Below are 6,000 nucleotides of genomic sequence, written 5' to 3'. Positions count from 1 at the left end.
ATCCTGAAAAGCTGCAGCCACAGGAAAAGCCTTTACTCAGCAAACTGGAAGGGTGAATCCTGAATCAGAGTCACAATTTGGGGCACACCAGGGTTTTAACCATGTAATGAGTACTTCCTTAGCAGTAGGATGGGAAGAAAGCTAGCACCAGGTGCTTTCAACAGTGCTTCACACCAGCACACTCTGGGCAATGGTCTAGAGGAGCAACAAGGAAGGTGCTAATGCTAAAATGCTGAGCTGGAAAGCTTTCCCAAATGGGTATATCATTTGGTTAAACCAATTTGGATGTCCACTTACACCAATGAGCCATCCACTCCCAGATCAACAGTCCTGTGATATAAGTGGCAAATAAGCTGGCAACTGATCATCCAAACGCATATCAAGGAATCAGAGAGAGAAACCCTGCAGCCCTTCCCTGAGAGCCCCATGCTGCTAACCAGTTCAGCAGCGCAGGTGCCAGGATGCAGCCTTCCAGCCTTTCTTGGGGTGAGCCCCATGGACACAAGGTGCTTCTTGCCTCAGCATTGGTACATCAAGCAGAGGCTGGGTCAGGCCAGATTGCTCTGATGGCAAGTGCATCTTTCTCTGCCATGAGCCAAGGTTATTATGTTAGACTGCAGACAAGCTGAGTCCTGCCACACTCAAAGAATAAGTTAATTTGGATTGGATGCTCTCTCCATTAAGCCACAGCATTCAATCTATCCCTTCTTCTAAAGCAAAACATACACTATTTTAAAAAGTTACCTTCTCACCGTTGGGTTTTGCTGACTGCTGTGCCAGATATTTAGGACCAAATCCGCTGGATTAAAGAGAATACTTGGTCTTAACTTCCAAAAATGAGATAACAGACTTTTCATGAACAGTCTTCCAACCCACTCACTGAACACCACCCTCCTTTAGAACAAAGGCAGCTTATATGTCCTCCTGTTATTTTCAGCATTGCCTGACCCAAGCCCTCATTGCCAAACAGATTTTGCTTTGCAAAACCTCCTTGAGGAAGCTCAGCAAACAAATCCACTGGCATTGCCTTATGAATTCAAAATCAGAGGGCTGATTCTGGCATGGTTTACATTTTCTGTTTTGATTTGTCATTTGGTTTAGATGAAAGGTTAATTGCGTTTTCTCTTAATATATTTAATATACTGTATAACAAGCAAGCTCTAGAAATGATAAAGTCATTTGTTAAAAAACTCAGCTACATCATCTTTAGCCATTCATGTTCCCTTCAGAGAGAAAATTAATTGTTCCAATCTAGTAAGCTACAAAAGAAATACAGCCGACAAAGGGTGAAATATGAACATCAATGGTAAGTTTCAAATTTACCCTATTTATTTTGAATGTAAGATCTCATGACCCACTAAAATTCAGTTCACAGTGTTTTATGAAAAATAATGGCTGAAATTGAATGTCTTAATTTACATTTAATGCAATTAAGAATGGTTTAAATTATGACTGATGAACAGCACACACAGATGTCAGTCAGTTTCATCAGAATAAATTGAAGTCAGTGTCAATGAATGCTCCACTGATAAATCCCACTTTACATAAAATTAATAAAAATAAGGAAATATAATCCTTAGCTAATTGCAAAATGTTCTGGAATTCCCTTGAATTTTGGGCGGAGGGGAAGTGTAAGTAGAGAAAGCCACAAAGCAGAGTGTGGAATGTGATTTATTTTCAAAGGTGCCGTGTGTGAAATTGTGTAATGGTCCAAAAGTTTACTACTAAGGGTGTTTCTGTGCAGAAATACCTTGCTTTACTGAAAAGAGTCGTGGCAGGGTGAGAAAGATGCCTGTGACATGCAGCTGTGCATGATCACAGAAGAGTTGTTCTCCTTGCAGTTTCCTGGGAAGGGAGATGTGCTATGCCTCCACATGGGGTGCAGCACTTGAATTGGCATTTTCCTGCTTTTGCAGCTTACTGCAGTTTGTTGAGGACCTGACTTACTTTCACCAAACCTGGTACCACCAAGAATTAGCCCAGAGTATTCAACCCCATGCAGTAAACACAATGCAAATTCCATTTTCTCACATATAAACAATGTCAACTCCTCCACGCAGACATCATCTTTCAGCTCCCTCTTTGCAGAGCCTGGCACAACAGGATTGTGGCTCATTGTGGATCCCCTTAAATACTTTCACAGTATGGAAGATAATTTTAATAAAACTAACAAAATTCAGTCTGGTTTATAGAATGTTTTTGAGATAAAGCCATCACCAAACATTTGCTAAATGTTTTTCATGCTAACACATGAGGGCAGCTTTCATTCTGCATTCTGCATAGAGGACATATCGTTGCTTTCTAGACTAATATTAAATATTTGAACCATTTTTTAGTCTGTCTTCCAGGAGAAAATGTAGGGAATGATGTAAGCTCAACATTTGGCTTACAAAGTACTTATGGAGCGGTCCTGCAGTCCCAGTCCAGAAGAGATCCAACAAATATTGAAGTCTGGAGGCTTTTGAGCATTTCTTCTGTAAGGAGCACAGAGGCTGATTTTAACAAATCTAAATTCCCAGGGTACACAAAAATTCTTTCTGTGAAAGACCAGGGCAGTGCAGGAAAACTTTGAGCTTCCTTATCACAAATGCCTACACAAGCTTGTGGTGATCACAGCTCTGGAGGACAGGGTCATCTGACAAACATGGGCTGTTCCCTGTGATTTCAAAGTTACTCATAAACACTTTTCTGGGGAGAGATTGTGGGTTACCAACTATTTGTTTGTGTATACATAAAGACAAACATCTCTGAGACCGTTCCATTTTCAGATCAAACTATTTTCAGCCAAGACACAGTATTTCTTCTGTCTGAGGGAAAAATCATAGTCTTCTAAGACCAAGGCACCACAGCTTCTAAAATATGGGAAAATACAATTTATGATGCTAGCGTAACTAAACCTCCCAATAATATTTTGCAGTTAGAAGATTTTTTGTAGGGCAATTTTAGAACAGGTGGTAACAACCCAAGTTTACATTGGCACTTGAATGTACATGGTATATATTTTGCATAGGCAGGAAATTACTCTTTAGCTCTTTCAGGATATACCTAGTCCCCCCTATATGTCTGTCTTGTGATATCAGATTAATCAGGATGCCTTAATTGTGTATTCTCTTTGGGTGCGGGTGTTCATTGTCTGTATGATAAAGAGTTGAGTGTCCTACCTGTCCTTATACAATATGGCCACTGGGCCAATCTGTGCCCTAGATAGGTCAATTGAAAAACTTATTAACCTAAGGGAATTGGAATGATTTATGCAGTGCCTTTCTGGTGCCCAAAAGCAAAGGGACACAAGTTCAGGCCACTGTAGCATCCTGCAGTCCTGCTCACACTTTCTACTCCTGTGAAATGTTTGCCTGCCACTGCAACCTCAAGCTCCTGGGCTTGCATTTCCATAGCCCTCTGCAAAACCAGCCACTGACCCAAAAGCCTTGGGAAGCACCTGCCACCAAGAGATGCGAAGCACTGTCTCTCCCCATTCAAGACCATTCAAGACAAGTCTGTGCTTTAGTGAAGTCTCTCACTCCCACGTGTGGACTGCACAGTCTCAAACACAGCTCATTAAATTCTTGCCAGAAACTGCAAAGGCACCGATCTAAGCACTTACCTAGGGCCAAATTCTCAAAGTGGAGATGCCGCAGACTGGAAATCAAAAACTGAGGTATGTTCAAAAGTGCACTCAGAATTGCACACAGTATTAGTAAAATGTGTCTTTGCTATGCCCTTATTACCTTCTGGATATATAGTGTAATTTATGCTAATAGACTGACTCCCAAATTTACCCTTGCTGTGTTAGTTACTTTCCTAGAAAGTACAAATGGCACGTTGCTAGAAAAGAACCAGAAAAAAAATGGAAACGGAGGGCAGGGGAGCAGCCCCTGGTTATCCAGCCCAGCCTCCAATGCACAGAAAAGTGCCTTATATTTTATTCTCCTTATATTTTCTAATGCTTTTCCAACTTAGTTGTAAATGCATGGGGCTTCCTGTGATGGAGCTTCTCTGCTTCTCATGAGAAATTGCTACAGAGCTGTATTATATATTTTGCTGTCAGAAAGCTTTTCCTGATTCTTAACCTAAATTTTTCGTTTGTTAACTTCATCCTATTACTCCTACTTATACCTCTTTTGTCAGCCTAAATAACTTTCCCACCCTTATTTGATAGCTGTACCCTTCAAACATTTGCAGCATGTCATCCTATCCTCCCCTTGTATAGTTAAGCTACACATATTTTTGGTTGTTAAACCTTTTTTCAGTCATTCTTTCCATTCCCTTACTCACATTTGTTATTCTTCTCCACAGTTCACTCTTTTGTTCAGACCAGAAAGTAAATTATATTTTAGATGCATGTTTCTCTTGAAAATAAATGCTATGCTTTCACTAGCTTGCCTCCTGTGTCCACAAATTTTCCCCCATGAATGCTAAACATATAGAAAGGAGCACAAATGAAGGAGGCAGGATTTGCATAGGCATGTAGAGTGCACTGGAGTGACATGGAATGCTAATAAAACTGGTTTAAAGGGTTTTCTATGTACATTTTTTTTTCCATTTGACTTTAAGAGATCATCACTCAATGTTATTTCTTAAACTGAAGAATCTAAGGCGAATGCTTTGACTTGATTTTAAAGACATTGAATTTTTTCTGCTGGTATAAATAGTATGGACACAGTAAAAGTACTTGAGAGAGCCTAATGAACCATTTCTTACACCCCATTACCTTTAGTCTGATATGACTGAGAGTACAGGCACTAATTATCCTCTCTTTCACAGGCACCGACATAGATCTACAGTAGGTCTTAAAACACAATATTCCATACAACTCTTAGCAATTTCTCATATAATACATTTCTGTATTTTTTTCTAATCGAAATTTAAATTAGAGGCATGCCACTTTCCATCTACCTGCCACTTATATATGTTTTATGAACAATTCTTTAAGATTATTTCCTAAAAAAAAAAAATGCAGGTAGCACACGGCCAGTCACAGGGCAAGTCCTAAAAATTAAAGGATTTTTCTTTGGAAGGAGTGAGGCACCCATACTGCTCTAATGATGGAGAAGCTCTGCACAGTGGAGACTCACATAGGAAGGCTGCCAGTTGAGGGAATCAAGGGAGTGTGAGATGAGCACAAGATCAGAGCTCATTTCCCCTGGGTCCCTCAGAGAATGGAAAATTGCTTTTACTAGTTTAGCTCTGCTCTTCTGTATGAGAAAAGAGCGAGGAGCAAGGCTGATCTAGGGGGACAGGAAATCATGCATTGCTCTGCACTGTTTTGCATTTTGCAGATAGCCTTGCCAAGGTGATGCAGGTGCATCAGGAGAGGTGTATGCCCTGTCATTGCTAGAGGCTATGCTTTTGCAAATTATTTGTTCTCCTGTTGGACTTCCCAGGCTCAGGTCATGTGAAGAAGCTTGCCAGCATGCTCCAAATTCTAGCCTGGTTGATCCACCCGGAATGCAAAGTGTAAGGCACCAACACCTCACTGCCCTGGTGTAAATGCTGCTCCCAACTGGAGTGCTGATTTGCACAACTGTAACTGAGCTTCAACCTTTATCTCACGTCAGATGGAAGATGAAGTTTTTTGCTGGTTAACGAGGAAACACTTGGAAACATATGAGCTGCATATTGGGATGCAGATGGTTCTATAAGACAGTACATACATTTATAAAGGAGACATGTAAGGTCATTGGGAACCATCTGCTTTAAATATTTAGATGTCCTTACACTAAATGTATGAGTAGTTTTGCCCTGGACTTGTAATATTAGCCATCTACCAATTTTTTATAATAACGGTGAAACAAAAGAAAAATGGGAAGGTGGGAGACAAGGCATGGCAACCAATTTACAACATCTGGACCCTACACAGCCAGTTCAGCAACAACGCAACCTGTCCAGGAGCAGTTTGCTCTCTTTGTAGTGGCTCACCCCCCAGGCAAAGCACATCTTTTGGAGGTGTCCTATACCCTGGACACTGTACCGCTCTGACCTTGGAGGAGGGAAGGTACT

The sequence above is a fragment of the Corapipo altera genome, unplaced genomic scaffold (genome assembly GCF_003945725.1).
Source record: "Corapipo altera isolate COAL_440 unplaced genomic scaffold, ASM394572v1 61411, whole genome shotgun sequence".
Lineage (NCBI taxonomy): Eukaryota > Metazoa > Chordata > Aves > Passeriformes > Pipridae > Corapipo > Corapipo altera.
Note: the sequence above shows the minus strand (reverse complement) of the source record.